The following is a 23339-nucleotide window of genomic DNA, read 5'->3' on the forward strand; positions in this document are numbered from 1 at the left end:
CTGGATTTTTTTAATTGGAAACTTGGTTTATCAGAGCAAAGCAGGCATTGAGCTTGGTGGGATGGCTACTGTAACTCAGTAGTAGCCCCTTCCCACAGGAATCAGCTATCAAAGCTGTGTGGGAGAAACTCTGCGCCATTCCTACTGGGAATACAACTAAAAACACCAGCCCAAATTAGTAGCGTGCAAAGACAGTCAGAGCACCTTAACACCTTCCTGACAGAACACACGCAGAGCTTCTATTCAACTTTTATTACCATGTACCTGAACTGGGTATCTGTATTGAACCACAGCAGCTCAAACTATTTTTAGGCTACTGCTGGGAAAAACAAAGAAACAGCAAAACAACAGCAAAAGTACTAAAAGGAGCCTATTCCAAGAAGAGTTCTTCTCTCTTTCACATATCCAAGGAATAGCTACTATTGCCTTTTTCCTAACTTGGAAGTGAAACTTGAGATAATTTTAATAAGGAGGTGATATAAAAGAGGGTCTTTATTTGAAGGCTTTCAGGAGCAGGTATGGAAAGATGTCCGCAAAATTTCACCCCCACCAGGGGTGAATGCACATTAATAGGTTTTAGGAAATTAGCATAATTGATAAAAAACACCAATTCGGAGGACAAGTGGTAATGCAATTCCCCCCCAGGTCAAGTCCCTTCTCTGGAGCCCCCTTGAGCACTAGATGTACTTGTCCGTGAAATGTATTTCCAAGAGTTGTTCTCAGCCTTGGTTCCCAGGATTAACCAAGACAGGACAGAGGCCTTGTACCCCAATACACCTTGGGGCTTGGAGCTCTGGAATTTGTTTTGTCTTTCTGCTCAGAGAAAGGCCATGGAAAATTACTGGGAAAATGAGCTACTAATACAACAGGCTACAGAGCCACAAATATATGTGCAAAGAATACAGAGAACATACAAAAGGGGAAAAAAAGGCAGAACTCAAACCAGCATCACTACAAGTAGCATATTCATGTATAACCACTGTAGCAGCATCTGGAATATTCTTCAGAAAAGGTGAGGCTTTGAGACACTAAGCTCTGCTGCACTGTCTTCAACTCCACAGATTCTTTTTACCTTCCTATTACCAATAGACACTATTGAAAAATAGACCATATGTAGTCATGAGACTACTTATATTTTCTTCTGCAGCCACAGTTGCTCCTGTATCCCTGCTCATTTTTAACTTTCAAAATCTAAGTCTGCCTTTACAACATGATTTTAATAACAGAAACTGATGTGGGTACCTGACAGAATTTCTCAGCTTATGGCTGATAATTTATAGTTATAAGTGACACTGTTTCACCTTACTGGTTAGTTGCTTTTCCTTTTTTCCCCTGAGCCCATTTGTGCCAAAGCACTGCCAAACAGGAATGTGGCAGCTTGGGATTTTGCTAATTCAGAGGGTGCTGGTAGGAGAAGGAATCAGCTATTCACTGTGCCTCTGACCACTGGGAGACAGTGGCAACAAAACCAGCACTGTGACTGTGAACGTGCCACACTTTTCATATCACTTTGGTGATATGAAATTACCTGACTGCTTTAACTGCCCTTTCTTCTGGGTTTAGCAGGATCAGCTCTGCCTCCAGCTCCTCTTCCCCTTCCATCAAATGGACACACATCTAGACCTCTAACTGTGACCCTGATGCATAAAATCCTTTTATTTCCTTTCATCATTTTAATATCATTGTTCATCTCCTTGCCTCCAGGTAATGCCAATGTCACTTCAATGTCGTTTCAGTGTGACTCTTGATGTTGGAGGCTGAGCTGTGCAGGTGACTGAGCATCCCTATCCTCCTTTTTTCAGTACAACCAGCAGCTTCATGGATTCACAGTGGAGAAGTGAGCAGCAGCAAATGCCCCATAAATAAATGCCACCTCCTCCAGCAGTGCTGCTCCTCTGCTGCCTGTCAGCAGCCAGTAATCAGATGAAGACCGCACGTTTGCTTTAAAAAATCAGATACAAATATCAAAAACTCGAGTTCCCCTTCAAATATAAATGAATTGAACTCTTCTCTGAATCACCTCTGAGGATTGTCTGGCTCTACACATTTCAGGATAGAAGATAGTAACTGCTGCACTATTTTGTGTCATTTTCCTCTCTCCATATCCTTCAGATCTTCTGGGTGGCAGCTAACTCACATTCAAGAGAAATGGGAAGAAGAAGGGAGCCATCAACATGCGTGTTCTCTGCTCTTTATTTCAAAGTTTTGTGGAACACTGTCTCTTACAATGCCCCTCAGGTGAAACTCGGCCAGGCTCTAACAAACTGCTTTGCTCCCAGAGCCATGGGCTGCCTGTGCTACCACGCCTCCAGCCCTCAGCACCGGCTCCTTCTCCTCTCCTTGCAGGGTCTGGCTCATCAAGAGAGGGTAAAAACACCTTTTTCCTTCTGCAGAGGCAGCACATCAGCTGCTGCTGTGCCCCTGCAGTGTGGGACATGTGCCCCACAGGGACTGCAAGGCTCCCAGCACAGTCTCTGCCATCACAGCAGCAAACGCAGCACCAAAACTGCTCATCTGGGTGTGAAATATTGTACGTGAGCATTTCAGCTAATCAGTCTAGGACTGATTTAGTTACAAATTTTCAGGTATAAGGGATTCTAAATCCAGACTCTCTCAGTACAGGTACCTGTGCTAAAGCTTTGCTTTAGCTGTGGTAGAAATGCTCATTGGGATGTTGTGGTACAGCTCGAGATTTTGGCATTCAAACAGACAGGATGGAATGGTTACTGTGTTTAGCAGTCCATCAATAAACTGCAATCTAATTTAAACTGACATTTTTACAGTTCTTGAAGAAACAGGAAAATTAGAGGGTCAGCTTGTCTAATAAAATATGACAGGGGTTTTTAATATGATATTATTCTTTTTTATACTCTTATTAGAAATAATTAGAAATTTAATTAACAATTGATGATCAGACTCACTGATGCCACCATTAGTATCCACATATAAGACAGGCTAAAAAAGGCCTAAGGCTAAAACTGTCCCTAAAAGTAAACCTGTACTAAGGCAAAAATGCTACAGACAAGATTCTCAACTCGAGTTGAAGCTGTCCTTCTCTGTAACAGGGTAGCATCAACTTCCTCAAACACTTATGGCCTTAGACTGCCTGGGTAGAGTGTTAGGTTAGGCTGCAAAAGACCTTTCTTGCGAGCATCTTCTACTCTCTGTTTAAAAAGGAACCATTAAAGTTAAAAATACTTTATAGTATCTAAATCCATTCTGAAGTTCTGTCTTCACCTAGCAGTGAGAGCTGTGTCTCATTTATTGCATGTAAAAATCAGCATCTAAATAAAAAAAAAAACAAACCTTCTTATTTGAGAAGCAATCACAACAGCAGCAGAGCAATGGCTGTACAACAACAATTACTCAAGTGACAATTTAACAAAATAATATTAATTTTGCACTCAATTACCAGTTTGCAGTAGTCTGGGATAGCTGCTTAGGCCAAATGAGGTCCTTCTACCCAGAACAGTAAAGTTCATGGAGACGGATAGAAAATATCTTTTTCCATATTATCATTGTCCCAGGCTTTCATATCTGAACTTCCTTTCAAAAGGAATATCAACCAAACAGCAAATCTCATTGGAGAAGAAAAAAAGAAAGATGGTTATTTCTCTGCTATTCAGAATGAGAGAGAAGCTTCAGCAGACACAGGAACAATTCACTGAAGCTTGTATGTAATTTTGAAAAAATAAAGCTCATGCTTTGATTACAAGAATTACACCATTCACTCAAAAGCTTGCCTGCAGTTAGGAACTTAAAACATAATTTTTAATAACTGAAGTGCACAGATATGAGCTTGAGACTCTCAAGGCAAGGAGATTAAATCAATACAGATATCAACAGCCAGCCCTCCTTTCCCTCCATTCCTGGTACCATCAGTCAACCCTAGATGGATCGCTGAGAGATCCTCCTGCACGGCCTTGTCAGCACAGCCAAGGGTGGTACAAAGGGAGCTTATCCCCCCATTTGGCTGTGGGTAGGGGATTTCAGGCAGGGTGGTCACAATCATGTGTGCCATGTGACGAGACCTCCACCAGCACAATTTCCACACCCACTCAAAATCTGTCCCAGGCACCACAAACATGGGGGATACCAATGGGAAGTAGGGAAAGCTCTCCTTTCACTACATGAAAAATTCTGAGGCCTGGCACGGACTATTATATGTGCCTCATCAATTTTGACTCAAAACCAAATTATTTCATTGCTTGATTGATTATCACAGTGGTAGGAATACATCACAAGGTAAAACAAAAAAAATTGGGGTGAATCTTGACTCCCCATAGGGTACCTTCAGGAAAACTGGCCACAGAACCTAGATATACACCAGAAGGGATCAGGTTCTGGATTTATAGTCTATTTTAGTTTTTTATACTTTTAAACTTTTATAGAGATGGGGAACACCAATAAATTATGACTCAGTAAATAAGCCAGCATCTTTTAATGTGGAGCCATTGAAATTCTGGAGTTCTGCACAGATGCCCCATTTCTTTCCCTAGGTCAGCAATCACTTATTCTGAGTGCAGGAATACCAACACTGAAAAAGACATTAGGTGCCAAATTCTTTAGAATACAAGATACTATAAAGCCCAGATCTAGCATTAGTCCTGAATAATATGTTATGATCAGTTACCTAACTTTACATATATATACATATAGCTTTAGGCCTATAAAGCCTCTGGCTTACCACAGCCTAGGAGGATAACCATGAACATTTTCTTCCGTAGGTGTATTTTAACCTGGCAGGATCACTCAAGAGGAAATTACACTATAAAATGATAAAAAATAATTTTCATGCCAGTCTCTCCATATTTCTATGAAGAAACATGAAAGATAACCACTTATAAAACAATTTCAAATACCAACAGTCAATCTGCTTGCAAAACCAAACTAGCAACCCTTGTTTAATCTCACAGTATGGATCCTGCTGCCTGGAACTCTAAGTGTTTGATGTACCCATTCAAAGTTGGCTTTGCATTTCGTGCCTTGGCTCAGACATATCAGTCTGCACTGTATCAGGCCTGCCACCTTGTAAGGGAGAAGAGTATATTAGTAACACTCATTTCCCTTCCTCCATTGATTAAAAGCTGTGGTTTGTCCCTTCATGGTCTGTGTGATGATGTTGACTGTTCCCCAGAATATTTCTTGCAATGCCACCAGTATTTGAGGACATATTTCCCAACTGTAAATAGAAACTATATCATTCTGGAAAGTGGAGAAGGAGCTGAGGACACTAACCATATTGATTTTTGTTGTGTTTATCTGTCTCTTTATATCCCTGTAAATCCCTAGTGTTTCTGATATTACTTTCTAACACTGCATTTTCCTGTTTCCCACTGAAATAAATGTCAAGAGATGACAACCTAATCTTTGTTGTTGCCATTTGGTAATTTAACTGCACTAAACGAGGAACAGAATCTGATTGCAGAATCATTTTGCACAAGCTTTGTGTTATCTTAACATCTTTTTCTGCTGTCTTACTAGGCTGAAGATCAAAAGCATAAATGGTAAACCTGTTAACAGCTTATACTTCAGCATTAACCACTTTAAACTGTGATTCAGCAACTTTGCAAAGATGATAGGAAAAACATATATAAGAATCACAACTCTGATTCTTAGATTTAAGGGGTTTTGATAAGATTATCTCAGGGAAATATGAATAAACAGTCCAGCACATCATGCAGAATCACAGAAACATTTAGGTTGGAAAATACATTTAAGATCAAGTCCAAGCATTACCCACTATATACTATACTATTCCCAGCAATGTAAACTAATTTCTAACTATTTTCTTGTACAAGACCAATTTTTTTGTCCTGTGCTGCCAACTCTTCTGTTTATTTTGGTCAATGCTTTTGGTGTATAAATCATCCATAGAGTTGGTTCAGCCTCCCTGTTCACTTGAAGATTAAGTATCTCGGTTTTGCTCTTCTATTCTTTTTAGCCCCTAAATCCATTCATTCTATATTTCCAGATACTCTTCAGAAATACTTTCATAAGGACTAAGAGAGACATAGGACCTTAAAAGAGGAGTTATGCTGCCTCTGGTGGTTCATTAGCCCCCATTTCCTCACCTCGTTCACAGGGGATGCAGACTGCTCTCATGGGGCTCCAGGTCAGTGAATGTGCTGGTGGGGGAACATGGTCTAAGATCAGCCCTAAGGGTAGGAAACAACCTATATCAATTCACCTTTAAAAGAATTTGATAAAAAAATAACCATAAATTGGCAAAGAAAACATATGCATTTCAGCACTGTTGACTACTCTAACAGTTTATAGAAGCTGTTCTAGATCTTGAGTAGCTCTGAGAATTAGGCTCAATACACAAGCAAAACAATTTTTCAATACCTATAGGAAACCACAAGCCCCAAATACAAATGTCTGCAAGTAAAACAGAAGATTCAATGGCTAAAAATTTAAATGGTTGCTAGTAAGCCACATGCTTTAAGACTTTATCAAGGCACTGTCAAATCAGAGAAAATCACATTTGCATGAAGTTGTCACCCGTCACGTTAGATATTCATTTTTATTTATTGGAGCTTCATCTCTTGTGCAATGAGTGACTCAGGCTGCTCCAGGATCCAGCATCTTTCACAGTAATGGGTTCACTAAAGCTGTAGTACTGCTCTTGGCTTCTGCTCAGCAGTTGGCCTGAGGTTACAAACTGTACTGTTTATTGAGCCTCATTAAAACCACTGTCATGTGGAATCAGCTTAGCTTGGCTTTAAGAAAATGTAAAATTGCCTAAACATGCAATTGCTTTTGAAGTCAGAATGTTAAGTTTGTACTATATTCCAGTGATTCTAATAATGATTCTAATCCTATTCCATGAGCAGTAAATGGTCATGTGTCTTTGTTGGTTTAAAACCTGATTCTGCAAAGGCAGTATTTATACTAAAATAATTTGAAGTCGACTTGCAATTAATGTTGCAAAACAATATTTTTCCTAACCATGCAGGAGGTGTAAGTGCTTTGTATGTGCCCAATACTTTTGGCAAGAAATGAATGAAGTATTTTAAATTTTGTAGTTAATGTTCAGTTCTGGCTGGCCTGGAGTATTTATTGAGCTGTTATCTCACATACTATAAAGCAGTGATGAAGTGGGTTCTGCATGAGTGCTATTAAATATCCTCAATGTGCCATTACAACTGGCAGCCTTTTTGTAAAACAAGACCTTAGCAGCTTGTGATATACAGTAATTGATATAACAAGCATGTGATATATTATCATAGTGTTCCTGCTCCAGAAGTGGGGCTGGCTTCTTGGAGATACTGAGGAGAAAAAAAACCTTCCCCTAATATGTTTGTACATTCCCTTAGGACTATTTTATTGGTCCATCCAGAAAGGAAGTGTTAGAAAAGAAGTAAAGGATACTTAATGACAGTAAAGGATACTTAATCCATCATTATAAAGATGGAACATGGTTAACAGTTTTAAAGTGGCAGAGGAACAGGTTTAATAAACATTTCTGAACCTTTTTTGCCATCATAAATTGTGATAAAAACAGAAGAGAAAGAACAAAGTCAAGCTACAATAAGGAGATAATTCTGAGCAGTAACATCAATTAACAAAGAAATCATCCAGGTATTGAACTTGCTTCTGCTAACATCTGGAGTGAAGTTCTTGGCAATTTTGTAAGATTACATCCAGTGCAGGAAAATTAAAACTTCCTTATCAAACTTGATGCTATGGTAATTTCCTTTTGGAATGAGGCTCTTTTTTTCTGAAGTTCTTCCTATCATAAACTATATTTAAATGAACTTTCACCTACACAGAGAATGGACTTCCCTCTCTTGTGTTACCCAAAACTATTCAGAGCTGGGATTTAGCATTAATCTATATAATTTTTAGATGAAGGTCTAATCTCATGACCAGAAAGCCCACTGTTAACTCACAGGGCAATGCATGTGAAGGGAGAGTGGGGACCAGAAACAGGAATAAAGATATATTTGGTATCTTGGGGTACAGCCCCCTGGAAGCATTACTATATTCTCATGGATACAAATTACCTCCATAATTTGTTAATCCAAAATTTCTTAATCCAGTCTTCATTTTCCTTCTTTGAATTCTCTTCACTTCATCAGTTCTCACATTCTTTCCTGTACCTTCCAGGGAACTGCTCTACACTACTAAACACGTATGAAAAGAAGACTACCAAGCATATATGTCGGTCAGAAAAAAATCAGATATATGAATTTCATCTTGTATATGGAATACTTGATTACTCCTACATTATGTAACTATTTTATGTCCAGACATAAAATGGAAGGAAGGCTGTGAAAATTCTCTGCTAGCTTGCTCACAAGGGAAAATATAGTGCTTTCTTTCTCCTTTTATTCAGAGTTAAATTTTTCTTTATTACCAAGTGAATTTAAGATTCAACAGTGCACCAGGAATTAGCTCTTCCAATGTGACATTATCTTTACATTTAATCCAGTGTTTTTCTGAGTGCTTAAATTTTATGCCATTATGGTTCTTAACTGTAAATCATACTCTCAAGTAATCGTGGTTTGCAAGCATGAAATAACCAGATCAATTCAAGTATCCTTTCTCCAGATGAAAATCAGAACCTAAAGGAAGAAGTGAGTCCAGCATGGCTTATTGTCCTCCACTAATCCAGCAGGCCAGGAAGAACTGTGAGGAAATAAATTCTAAGCTCTTCAATGTCACATTTGGTACAATAATATCAATCTTGTCTTTTCCTGTTTGAAGAGTTATGCAAATTTCTTTTAATCTCTCTATCACTGTGATCATTTCAAGTGAACAGTAATCTGATAGTCTGTTTTATAGCCTCTTTGGAATATTCTTAAAGGTCTAGGCTTTCTTTTTTTTGTTACTATATCAAAACTGGCTATTATTAAGTTCCAAAAGAGAGTTTAAAAGTCAGTAATTTTAATGAAAGAAATCAAGAAAACTAGAACAACCCCACTCCACTTCAGGGTGACACATAACAACAATATATTAAAAAGAATTGGCAAATTAAAGAGCAAATGTATGATGGAGATGGCCCTTCAGGAAGCAGTAATAAAGCAACACTTCAGCACTGAAAACCTCAACTCTCCTTTCACTAGCCCAATGAAGCAAACATTTAACTATTGTTTAACAACATGTACAAATGCTCAGAAAAAAAAATCAAAAACTCCTTTATTAGATGAAGTAGTTCTATGCTGAAATAAAAAGGCTCTTTATGACCCAAGAAAAACTAAAACAAAACTAAAGAGGCAAAAATAGCAATATATGTCTTCATCTTGTGAGTAAATTTTCATTCAGTTCTACTTAAACACCTCATACAGAATATAAATTATTATGTTTTGATTGTGGTCCATTATTATGGCAGATGAAATACCAGCTAATGTGACTCATTAGACCTTCATCTAAAAAGCTTTTCCTTCACTGCAGAAATGGGAAGTGCATGGAGTGGTGGGCTGTAACTATGATGTCTGCAGTCCCCTTTGTGCTTGGCCATGACTTCAGAACTGACCTTGGCTGATCATAATGTTTTCAGAATGGTTTATCACTTTCTGCCACTTTTTTCTAGCATGAGTTGCATTATTTAGCCCCATTGCATGACAAGAACTAAAACACCACAAAAATCAGTTTACAAAACCACTGTGAGAATAGGGGTCCTACTACTGACAAGCAGCCAGCACCCGTGAGAAAACCCAAGGAAAGCTCCTTCCAGACCATTGTCAGCCAGAAGTTTCATCCCTAGAGCAATGGAGATTTTTCCTGTAATCCTTAGAAGAAGCATCACACTGTCTTCACAAAATCCTTGGTGTTTCTTTACTGCTGACAAAGGTGAAGGCCTTTTTGAGTTCCCTAGAAATTTCACCTCTGTGATATCAGCTCCACAGGTTAATTAACTTTTTGTATAAAAAACAAATACATGCATTTTCAGTAGCCATAAGCAATCACCTTTTAAATTCTTTGAAATGGGGCACTAAGTATGGCTCAGAACATAAAATGCAATAAGCAAAGTGGATTTAGGTAGCCTTCCCTCTCTGGTTCTCTTCCTTTTCAGTCACTTTCTTCATTCTGTGGTCCACTATTCAGTTTTCCTTTTTCTATTTTTGCTTCAATTTTATTTTCTAAATTCAAACACTTAGGAAAAAAAACCTAAAACTTATAACTGATGTAAGACACCTGGAATATTTTCCCCATATTTTAAAAGTTGCAATTTCTATTGTCCTATGTCTTTCCTTAATAAATAGTCCTGAGTCTACTCATTTTTCTAGAGCTGCCAAAATATTTATACATATGTAACTTCTGTGTCCCTAATTTTCATTCACTTTCCCTCCTTTCACCTCTTTTCTCCATCTCCTTTCTTTATTCATTCCGTCTTCTTCTCAGCCCTCATTATTTGCTGTAGCACAGTGATAAAAAAAAGCAGAGCACTTATAATGAACTAGTGAACTAGTTGTGCTCAGAAAAGAATAATCATAGAAAATTTAATGACCATTTAATGACAAACAGATTAGGAAGTCATTAGCATCTGCAGGTCTGTGTGGCACTGAGGTGTGCAATGCAGTTCTGGCTGAACAAAGTGATCTTCTCCCAATGCATCCCCAGGACAGGCATGGATAACAGCACTGCCCTTTTTAAGTCCAGGATCCCCATGACAGCGAGCCATGCCATCCACATTACAGAAAACATCTGTCATTATTGTCACTTCATCTATCATGGTCTTTAAAAGCAAAAGACTCTGCACAAGCACAGTGAGAGACAGAAATCTGAGCCATACATTCAATTCAGTATGTTTGCTAAATACTGCATTCAAAGGCAGATATTAGATGGCTCTTTCACCTCTATCTGCCCAACATTTTAAAAAACTGATTGGATAAAACTATCCATCCTGAAGAGCACATTAGCTGTGAACATGCTGTAAATCCAGATTTCTTGCATTGCAGAAAGCTGCCCTTCCTAAACTAAGGAAAAAACTGAAGGACATTATTTTACTCTTGAATGCACCAAGTAGTTTCTGTTGAAGCTAATGTACTACTCACAGTGGCAAATGATGCTCTTCATAATAACCAGCCATGGTCACTGGGTACTTTAGATAACACTCCATGTTTGTGTAACACCTCATACACCTCATAGCAAGTGCCATACTTTGTGGCACTCTCCCATGACCTGGGCAGCAGAACATTTAGCTACCCTGTACTTTGACACCTCCTCACAAAACAGAGCAGGCCACTTTGTGGGAAGCTGAGAGCATATGCCTATTGTACCTATCATTCTCAATTCCTGAATCCTACAGATCGTCTTTCTGAGGCCAAATGTCATCTCTACTTCTTCACATCAAAGCATGCTCAGAGAGGACACCTCTCACCTCTGCTTTCCTATCCTAGCAACTACTTCACTACCATTATGTGTAGAAAAAAGGGACAGGGGGTTGGGTTTTTTAATAGCACACAAATACAACTCTACATTTCAGAAGGAGAGAAAAACAGAAAAACTGCATTGCACAAATATTAGAATACATATAATTTTTAAAAGTTCCCAAATATCTGACAGAAGGAAAGAGATTTTTACCTACATAATGCAATTTTTTATTTTTCTTATATTCCCGCATCCCTGATTTTACTAAAATGCAATGTTTTAATTTAAAAGGCCTCGGCTTCTTCTCTTCCTTGGGAGACATTCACAGAGATTCCACTGGGAAGGGAAGGGTAGTGCCGGAAACCAGGTGGCAGCAGACCTATTCTGATGGCTATTTCTGATCTTATTTTAGCTGAGAGGACCCACCCAGCTCAATGGGTTACATCTCCCTTTAGTGGCATGAGGGTGCAGAGATTTCTCACAAGGAAGGGAAAAATGATACTGAAAATACATGTCTGAAATTGCTGGAGGTTCATGAGGCTGCAATGTTGCTAGAATTCACAGGCCATCAGCCTTTACATACATAAATCTGAGAGACGTTCATAAAGAATGTACAGCACACAGTTAAAGCCTTTTGCAGGCATTACAAGGAAAGCCATTTGATCTTGTCACGACACGAATGCCTCAAAACGTGACTTCACTTGGCAATTCCTGGCTGACTGCCTCCAGCTAATGATGCAAGCAGGAAGAACCATCTGAGAAATCCTTAATCAAAACACCGATTGAAAATGTGTCATATCCACAGGTCAAGGTCAACTTTTCTCCTTATGAAACAAGACAGCTAAAAGGACAATTTACTTAAATCAATAAGCGGTAATACCCACAATGATTTACTGCAATAGTAGAACAACATGCACATTTAAAAGAAGAGTATCTCCTCATCTAGGTTACAAAGCTCTTTAAAATAGAGTCAGAACAGCATTCAGTTTCCTTTGGTTGCAGTGAATAGTTTGAAGGTTGAAATTACATTCTCTGTTGATCACTGGAAGACAGGGATAGGGACAGACTATTGAAAAATTTCAGTGTCCTTTTGGCTGCCTTCCAGTCCCATCTCCAAGTGGCTGCTATTCTATTTAATGTAACTGGAGTCTACCCTTAGGATGAATATCTTTCTTCCTGACAGTTTTTGTTCTTTTTCAAGGCAGGGGAACAGCCACAGCCCAACAAAGACTGCCTCTTGAAGCCTCAGCCGAAGGGCTCAGGAATGGAACAAACATGGCTAAAATGCTGCTGCATGACTGTCTTACAAGCGAGTTTCTCTACACTTTCACTGAAAATGCAGACAATATAATAACTGAGGTTAGGATAATCCCAGAGACAAATGTTTTTTAGCTGAAAAGATTTTGAAACAGCAAAGAGTTTTGAGGAAAATCTGTTCACTATCTGCAATGCATGACCAGTCAGAAAAAGGTATGGCATCGCTAAAAGATTGTAAACTATAACTGCTTCTTGCGGGAACAATGCAGATATTTTTAATACAGACACATGCTAAACAGGCTGGTTGTATATAGAGCTTCAGAATTTTAATCTGGGATACCAGAACAAAACCCAACCTGCTTAAAAAAATCTTCAAAATCTTCACCCATAAAAGGCTATATAAATTCACTAAGTGGACAGCCCAGGGTTAAAGGCTAACATAATCACACCCTGTTTGTACTGACCAGACAGTAAAGTTATGGCAGTGCACAGGTTCAACCCACACACATCAGTCTGTGTCTAACCTACACTGCCCATGGGGCACACACTACACACACAAGGACACACTGCACTCTGTGGTTCTTCTCGTGGCTACTGATTCCAAAATTAGCCAAGCCCCAAACTGACCAATTTCTGCAGGTAGAGGTACAAGCTTCCCTGGCCTTAAGGCTTCACCAATTACCAATGCTCCTCATGGACCTTCTTCCTGCTCTGCACTGCAGATATTTGTGCAGCACAGAGGCTCTGAGGCACACAATAAATTGGTACCTTCTGCTTGTTGTATCTGCAAGAAGCAAAACACTGAGGAGTTTAGCAGACATTTATGCTCCCCAAAATAGCCAGGTCTGATTCACATTTACCCTGACTCATATAAGTTATCACAATCACATTACTTTCAGCAAAAACATCAGTTAAAGGGAATTTGTGTCAGGGCCACAAGCAAAGAACTCTTCCATTACAGCATGCCTGTGCTGGGAAGTTGTTAACATCTACAGCAATTCCCTTAGGAAATGTCAACAGCAGCACCAGAAAAAAGCAAACATATTTGTTTGTCTAAATATTAAGAAGAGCTTGGAACAGTTTCTAAAATGTCAACAAGAAAACCACACTCCAAAGCAGCATGATTTCTTTTTGTTGCAAACATAAATAATTCTTCTGTTAGTTTGGAACATAGTCAATGGGGAGTCAGCCTGGGTACCAGAGTGAAGCAGATATTCCTCTTTACAGTATGCAAGGAACATATTAGTCATGCAAATAGAAAGTCTTTTGAGGGAAAGAAAAAAGATACTATGTCTCTTTGGTATAAGGAAAGTAAACATATAAATATCATGCTTTTAGAAAATGAGGGAAGTCTAAGGGATGGTTAATATTTGACAGCTACTGTGTTAGTGTTTTCTGTACACAGTGAATGGTGGAATATCTTGAACTTAAAGTATTATTTATTTTACATACTGCATAACAGTCACAAGACCCTAGTACTGACAGTTGCACTAAAAAAATCCCACTTTCCAAATTACAACACTCTTAAGAAACCTTCCACATTTTATAATACATTAATCATTATTCAATACTTTAGTGTTCTTATTACATAATAGAACAATATCATTGTTATTTCTGATTATCTTTATTGTGTGATAATTAGCAGTGCTACACTCACTGGTTGCATGCTTTTTTTTATTGCAAACAGCCCCATATAAAATCAGCTGGAAATTCATTCCCTCTGCACCTCAGAAGCAATATTCACTTGTGTATCAGAGAGCAAGAGGCTGCAGATCCCATGCATTCCATCTGGAGAGGAGAGAAGAGCTGCAGTGTTCAAAAGGAGGTTTCAAGCACAACTGATATGCAGTACCAACAGGCCTGGGATTTACTCTTTCCATAGGGTTTTAGTAAGTAGGAAGTGGCTTTATAACATGGAAATAGAAACAAAGCCACGGCCAGGTATTGTCCTTTTTTCAAAGCTTGTTTCTTACCCTGGAAAATATCTGGAAAACAAAATCACCTGCAACACTCTAGATAACCCCATATGGTTCTCCCTTCTCTAGCTAGCACAAGGCAAGCCCTTCTTGAGCTCTCCTTTCACTAAATCCTCTGTTAGCTACATCACCCCTCCACATCCAGGCCTACCAGCTAAACCCTACTTAGCCCTGTTTAAGCTAAAGCTTCTCTACCATGTCTCAGCCTTCCGGAAAACCGCCAAGAGAGGACACAGGGCCTCCACCACAGGTTGTGTGATAAACTACTTTTGTCACAGGATTTTCCACTTGAGAGTCTGGGAAACACAACATCATCTGATTCATTTAATATAAATAATTGACAAGACTCCTTCCAACTCAATAGTTTGTTTTCTATTGCCTTATTTATAAAGGACAGAACTTTAATAGAGTACAAATATGCAGTTGTGCTTCAAATATTTTAGGAATTTGCTATATAAAAGTAAAAATAAAGTCCTCGTTAACAATAAAATGTAGTTATTCTGTCACTGTAATTTTCCACGCTTATCACATCTCCAATGATTTACAGATTCTTTTTTTTTTTTTTACTTTTTTTAACAAGCAGAAGGATATTTTTCACTGCTGAACACTTGAGCTGGAAGCTGAAAGTCAGGTAAGATGCTTACTCATCAATTAGTAATTAGGATTTTGCAGGCCAAGTTCTGGCCCAGTGTCAGCTATCGAGTTACCTTTTACTGCAGCCTTGTTAAATACTCTGTACTGATACTCTGATACTCTGTAGCCCATCCATACCCTGTACTGATAACCATAAATATAACTATCCATCCATGGGAGTTGATGGTTACCAGACAGGAAGAGGACAGGTTAGGAACAGAAATGAGCTCAGCTCTTCATCTGAGTATGTTCAAGTGAAAACAGAGAAGAAATCCACTGACTGCCCTCTCAGCTCTTAATGCCTTGCCTTAAGCAGGAACAAAAACACACACCTGTGACTCTTGTGAACAGCAGACATGAGACAAAGACATAAAGGCAGTTCTATCTTTTTGTTTGGAAGAACTCAATTTCACTTGGACTTAGAAGTATTAAGAAAAAGAACTATTCCAACTCAACATACAGCAATGACAGAGCAATGAATTCTCCAGTTGGTGTTCATATTCCTGACTTGGGAGGAAAGAAAAGCTGGGACTCGGCACCCACACCAAGGGGAATGGAAGGAATCCTACCTCCCCCGCCTCACACATTGGTGCTGTATCTCTCCTGAATCCTGCTGATAACATATGCTCCTGAGGCATCTTCTCTTATTATCACAGACAGTGCAGACATGCTATGCCAGCCTTCTCTAGTATTCCTGATCTCCCATAAACACCACATGGTTCCACACATTTAAAATGCTTTGTATCTTCAAAAGGAAGATATTATTTGGGGAATTTAAGGGATTGTACTTAATTCAAAGGAGGTTTATGAGCATTCTTGCTTATAAGGTTTTTTGAGGATGAGCTATCTACGAAGAAAGACCCATTAAATTGAGTAAGATGATTCTCAACATACTTTCAATATAGTAAGATTTTTTCTCAGCTGTGCCCCTCAGATCTCTAATTCCCACTGGAACAGAGGAAATATACCCAGGAAAAAGCCTCTATTACTATTCCTACCTGTGACTACAACGCAGCTTGAAGTTCTGCTGCAAAGACAGCTGGCAGCTGAGACAGCATGGTTCTGACACAGAGCAGTCTCATTTCCAGCCTATAGTCTCTTTAGGCTACTGATATATTTTTCATATAAATGAATGAGTCTGGTTCCTAAAGATTACAGGGGGCAGGAAGAGAGCTTCCCACCTCCTTGACAACATTTTGAGTTGAATCTCTTTATATTTCTCTTTGTGCAACTAAAAAAGGCTTGACAACAGGATTCGACATACCTGTAAAGTCAAGCACATGTGCTTTTATAGAACTAGGAACAAAATGTGAAGTTATAAGTATAGTGAAAAGGAAACACTATTTGAAGTCAAGTCTCCATTTAACTACATTTCATCTCATTATCATCCATTTGGATGCTCCATTTTCTCCTTGGAAGAAGAAGCATCAGTCCCATTGGACACAGTCATTCTTTTTGAATTCTTTCAGGGCCCCAGGGAGACACCTGAAACATAAGGAGGAAAGCAGCTCTCCTATTTGAAGCAAGAAAAGCACAAAAGATGCTCTCACTTTGTGAGAAGCTTTACTTAAAGCAGGACACAAACCCAAAATGTCCAAGCAAGGGATACTCAGTAACAGGAGGGATAAGCAAAGGTGGGAGTAGGCCTCTCATATGTGATGTCTTTTATCTCCACTACTGGAGATACTGGACCTAGCACTTAAATAGATCAACTGCTGCTATACTCATACAGCAGCGCAAATCCCTGATTACCTTGGGCACCAGCAGAAGGCAAACATGAGACACTGTCGACAGCAATACCTTTGCCAAAGAGTTTCTTCTGCACCTGCTGTCATCAGAGCATCAGGAACCAGCTGAGCAAACCCTTTCAATGGGTAATACCAATGCACTTTACATCCCAGGGACTTTATTTTCAGTGGATAGGAACACATCTGCTGGGCCCATCAACATCCTGCAACACAACAACCAACCCAACACAACACCAACCTCCAGCCTCAAGTCTGATGAGTGTGAATGTGTGATGGACAGGCAGCTACATAAGTCTGTGCCAAAGGATTTGGGGAATGCATACATCTTTTTAAATATGGCCTTTTTATTGAGGTTTTCAGTTCACTTATTAGAGCTCAGTCGGGATGGCAACTGCGTACCAAGTACCACTACATTTTAACCAGCAAGTCAGCCAGATTTGCAGATTTTTAGGGAACAGAGTTAATGTTACAGATCATTAGCTCTGTAGTTAATGAAGTTCTGAGCCAAAAATTGCCCCAAAATGTTAAGGGAGAGCTGTCCAGGAGTAGACTTGAGCAAATTCTTCACCAAGGTCACTGTATGTTTGGTATGCACTTAGTTATGCTTTCCTGTGTGATCTACCAGTCTAGAAGCCAATGGGTATCTTTACAACTTAGACTTGATTTAAATTAAGACCTATTTAGTTAATTTCCAAGCAGTTCAGTCAGCGTTCCATCATCAATATATCTTGAAGTAGGGAACACAAGATTTTGGAGCTGCTGGCTGAAGACCCAGAAAGCTCTGTGCTGACAGCAGAAAGAGTGTAGGCTGCAACTGCTGCTCATTCTGGAGTTACTACATTATGAGTTGACTTTTATGGTCAAACTTCTGCCATCTCTATTTCTGCTTATTGCACTCTGCCCATCTTGCTATATACCAAAGTTTTGGAAAAAGTTCTGAGCAGTTTACTGGCTATTGTTTAGAAAAAAATCAACCGCCCAGTCAAACAAACAGCACTACACTGGCTAAGTACAACTCTTATTCCAGCACATATAAACATGTTTTGTGACCATTCCAAGGCCCTGTTTCTTTTTAATTTAAATATATTACTAATTCTAAATATGAGAAAATTGCATTTTCCAGGAAGTCTACCAAGACTGCTGAAATGCAGCATAAATTACAGCATAACTCCCAACATAACATTTCTAGTATGTTACAAGAATATTGGTCACACAGGATCATCTTTTCATTCTGCTGGGCCTCAGACATGACTGCTTGTTGCCCTAGAAAGGACACATTACAGCATAGCCAAGATACAGCATTAATACTCTCAATTCACAAGCACTGTTACATAAAATTGTCCAAAATGATGGCACATAGTTGTAGAATCACAAAAGAGTTTAGGTTTGAGGGGACCTTTAGAACTTACCTGCTCTAAAACTTTGCTCAAAGCAAAGTCAGCTTTGAAAATAGGACTGACTGAAGTCAGGACGAGAGAGAGCCTTGTCCAGCCAACTCTTGTGTGTCTCCAAGGAAGGACATGGACAGTAGGTCAAGACAAGTCATTATTTCCTCAGCTCAGCCCCCATGAGGCAGCACCAAAGTATTCGGCCCAGCACTTTTGTCTCCCCAAAGAGAAATACATTGACAAACTGGAGCCAGAAGAGCTGGTTTCTCAATTCAGAAGGAACAGTATCAAATAAAACCAGTACCAACTTTTGGCCAATTTAGTACAGAGAGTTGCCTTTTGTTGTCATGGGAAAATATTACTTTTTAAGATTCTAAAGAAATTATATAATTTAATATATAAATTATCAATATATTATTTATACATTAAACTTTTGTACATTTATTATATTTATATATTAATTTCATAATAATTCATATATTAATTTTGTTTATGTTACAATTTCATATATAATTTTCACATAATGAATATATAAATTTATTTATGAATAAATTTAATGTATATATTAAATAAATTTCTATTAATTATTGTAATAATTCCCTAGAAACATATGAAGCAATTTAATGATATGATTAACATAAATTATATTATTTATTTCTATTTAAAATAAAAATATCCTATTTGCCATTTCTGACAGTCAGTTTCTGGTTTTCTCATTTCTTTTTTTTTCTCTAGTAAGTTTATATTCCAAACAAAGACACTGCACTTTAACCTGATGCTTCCAAATAAGCACACCTCTTGTCCTTCATATTACTTTTACTTCCAAATCCTGACCAAGTTTGTCTGTTTAGAGGTTCCTAGATTCCGTTTTCAAGCACATGAATTTTTTTGGAAAAAACCTTCAGCAAGAAGACATACAATTTGCTTCAGTGTCACAGTCCCCTTTCAAATATCAGAGAACTCTTACCATGAAAAACTTGTATATATCCCAGGGGGATTTTCATAGACATTACAGGAAATTAATCAACCTTAAGCAATGTCATTGTGAACCATACTGCATACCACGTTTTTACTAATTTCTGTACAGCTTCAAATGTCTGCTTCACGGCATATGTAACAAACATGCAAAAGTACCTGCTTCTTTCTCCCCACACTAACACTCACTCACAGAACCCAGCAGCTGCATGTAGGAATAAACATCAGTTATTATGGTCACCAGAGAGTCAACACAAGCTACGCTCTCATTCGGAATATTTTTTTAGCACCCACTGCGTGCGGAAATCCAGCAATGCGAGTGTCTAGAAATACACAGTGACAGCGCCGCCACTGCACCGCCACGTGGGTCAGGATGGCCGAGCGGTCTAAGGCGCTGCGTTCAGGTCGCAGTCTCCCCTGGAGGCGTGGGTTCGAATCCCACTCCTGACATCTCCGTTTTAGGACTCAGGCGGAGGATTTTGGCTTTGTCTACTCTGGGGGAAAAAAAAGGCTGAGGAAAGACTTCATGGCGCTCCACAGCCTCCTGAGGAGCAAACGGGGAGGTCTTTCTCTCATTTTCCTGGTATCTGCTGACAGGAACTGTGGGAATGGTTCAAAGCTCTGTCAGGAGAGGTGCAGACCAGACACTAGGATGCATTTCTTTACTGAGAAGGCAATAGAAAACTGGAACAGGCTTCCAGTGAGGTGGTCAATGCCCAAACTATCTCAATGTTTTAGAGGACAATCCACGTAATAACATGCGTTAACATTTGGTCAGGCAGTTGATGATCACTGCAGGTTCCTGCCACAACTGCACTTGCTATTCTATTCTGTTCTATTTTAAGATTTTTAAATGGTATCTTAAATTAAAACAGAAAATCTAATTGTTTCAGCCTAAAGCAGGGAGCAGCTCACAGGGCAGCCCCCAAAATCTGGTGGGGTTTTCCTTGCTTCCCACCACCATGGCTGAAGCAGCACTCCACCTTCCCAGCACTGCTCTGACACTGGGTGCCAGGCCAGGCACCTCACCCTGCAGGGACAGATGTCACTGCCCTGAGATGGGCTCCTGCTGCTCTAGGGAGTGGTACCCACCTGCAGGGTTCTGGCACTTGCTTAAGCAGCAAGAGAAGGGGAGTGAGCAAAGGAGAGCGTGAAAAGGAGAAGGCAAAAACTCTCTCTCCCTCTTTTGCCAGAGGTGAGCAGTTATTTTTGTTCTAGATGTTTTCTAAAACTACAGCTCCCAGCTCAATGCTAGGTGCTTTTTTTTTTTTTACTTTTAAATTGCTCTCCAAAATACTCTGGATTTTGCTTTGTATTCTTGATTTTTTAAAATTTACGTAGCTCTCAAAAACAGATATGAATCGGTAAACTAATTAAATTTTCATGTTATATACACATTAGGTGAAATTCGAAACAAAACCACAAACAATAGTCACAAGAACATTCTTCCTGTGAATGCAGTAGAAGACCAAGATTTTTAGTTAATGTTAAATATCCAGCACTGCAAGCCCTCAGCAGGCATACAGTAATGACCTCTGAAAACACATAACACTAAATCATTATAAATGAGCAGCTAAAATAGGTGAATCAATGAATTATCCCAGTGGAAGAAACAAACAGGTAGCGTTTTAATTACATGATAATAACACCAACTCTGACAAAGGCAACTAATTCCTTCCATCTGCACATTCTACTAAGTAATCCTTGAGTAGGGTGCTCACCTGCACAAAATACTTCTCTACCACACTTTGTGTCCAGATGATATACATCAGTTTTTTCTCCAGGACTTAACCCAAGGGGTGGTGTTAATCCATCCATTTTTACTAGGCAAGCAGCACTACAGCCTGTTAATGGATACAGGGACACTTTCCTGATGTCATTATATTGCAAGAGCACTATTGTTATTACATTGCAAGGGTTCCATATTGCCAGAGTTTCACACCTCCTGGGTGTTTCTTGTAGGCAGCTCCTCCAGGCACTGACTCCTCCTTGTCCTCACAGCAGCCAACTGACTCCAGTTCCCACCAATCCACTCTTTTATAAAAAACACTCTTCTGATTGGCTGCAGGTGTGGCCTGTTAACATCAGGCCTGCTCCTCATCTTTAGTGATTGGCTCAGCTGCAACTCTTGAGGGGATAAGATTACATTCTATACCACCTTCATTTACCCATACTGTATGCCCCTACACTTTCCTCTGCTGAACTGTTAAAGTGTTTAACTCCACATTCCTGGCAGCAATTCTACCACAACTGGAATTATGGAAGCAGCACATTTGCCTGCCATGAGCACCCAGCAGGTCCAACGTGTCTGGATCTGACAAACACAACAAGACAGGCAGCCACCTAAAGCCACCCAAAGCAGTAACCCTGAACTCTGAAGTTGCAGGACTGGCTGGCCTTTCTGTGGGATCCATTTTGGACAAAACCTGAAAACAAAACCATAAAGTCCCACCAAGACAATTTAAAGTAGAAGTTTGTTATCTACCTTATAGAGGCATCAAATCAATATTATTAGAAGTAATTTGATCTAAATTAAGAGAGTAGACTCTTCCTAAAGTTTGAAGAAAAAATATAACTGAGGTATATATATAGATATACATATAAACCATTAAATAATTAAATGTCAGAAGATAAACAGCAACTTTGAGGTCTTGATCCTCTGTAGCTTCATTTCAATTATATTATGAATATTGAGATCATATAAATCAGCCCAGGTGTACCTACAGTATGAGATGGTTTAAGCATCCTAGAAAACTACAAATGAGAAGACCATTAAATAATTTTGCATTCAAATACCTACTCAGGACTGTAGCTTTTTTCTACAAGCCCTTCCTGACCCTACTTTGATCCCCACTGAGAGGAGTCTTGCATGGGAGGCAGAGAGAGAGAGAACTACAAAGGGCTCTGGCCACCATTCAAGATAAGAAAAGCCCCAGTTCCAGGGACAGTTCACAAGTTACTTCAGTGGATTCATCCCATGATGCAAATCTTGTGTGATAAAGCAGCAACATTACAGATGCACAGAGCCACAGGATAAAAACTCTGCAGCCTAGAAATCTTCATATTTGCAGTTAACAGCATTTCCCTTCTAGTAACACATTGCAATGGGTAAATTATATATGCAGATAAGATTTCACAGAATCACAGAATCACAGAATTTCTGGGTTGGAAGAGACCTTTAAGATCATTGAGTCCAACCCACGTTCTAACACCTCAACTAGACCATGGTACCAAGTGCCACATCCAGTCTTTTTTTAAACTCTTCGAGGGATGGTGACTCTACCACCTCCCTGGGTAGATGATTCCAGTATTTGACCACTCTTTCTGTGAAAAACTTCCTCCTTAATTCTAGCCTGTATCTCCCTTGGCGCAGCTTGAGACTGTGTCCCCTTGTTCTGTCTGTTGTTGCCCGGAGAAAGAGACCGACCCCCAGCTCACCACAGCCACCCTTCAGGGAGTTGTAGAGAGCGATGAGGTCACCCCTGAGTCTCCTTTTCTCCAGGCTGAACAACCCCAGCTCCCTCAGTCGTTCTTCATATGGCTCGTGTTCCAAGCCCCTCACCAGCCTCGTTGCTCTCCTTTGGACACGTTCAAGCATTTTCAATATAATCACAAAATAAAACATAATATTCTTCCAAGCCAACTCTTCCACAATTACAGACTATAAGAATGAACAAAACTAAAGAGAGAGGAGAGGGGAGATTAAATCCTAGGCCATCATAAACAACAGAGACCATAGGACTTCATTAAGAAATCTGTATAAAGTTCAATTCCTTTTCTCTCAGATCATTTTTCCTGAATTAAGGCCTGAACAGAACAGAATAATCTGTCAGATTCTTCATTAATGTTATGTATGTAACAGTCACTTTCACAAATATGCACCAAATCTCAGCAAAACACATGGAAACTTACAGAATGACAGAAATTAATTCGGTGGAGACAAATCTCTTCCTATAAATTTGCTTTCAGAAACTTTCACAAGATGGACTAGACAGAATCTAGAGAAGTATTTGAGGGGAAAAAACAATCACTTTAAAAAAATC

The 23339-nt window shown here is 39.2% G+C and overlaps 1 protein-coding gene and 1 non-coding gene across 3 annotated transcripts in view; one reads left to right on the forward strand and one right to left on the reverse strand.

Annotated features, from left to right (window-relative positions):
• The window catches only part of OXR1 (oxidation resistance 1), a 259837-nt gene that overhangs the window by 189750 nt on the left and 46748 nt on the right, over positions 1 to 23339 (reverse strand). The window lies entirely within an intron of this gene.
• On the forward strand, positions 19664 to 19746 carry TRNAL-CAG (transfer RNA leucine (anticodon CAG)). Its single transcript has one exon. It is a non-coding gene; the product is annotated as a tRNA-Leu (tRNA).

This window comes from Ammospiza caudacuta, chromosome 1 (genome assembly GCF_027887145.1).
Source record: "Ammospiza caudacuta isolate bAmmCau1 chromosome 1, bAmmCau1.pri, whole genome shotgun sequence".
Taxonomy (NCBI): domain Eukaryota; kingdom Metazoa; phylum Chordata; class Aves; order Passeriformes; family Passerellidae; genus Ammospiza; species Ammospiza caudacuta.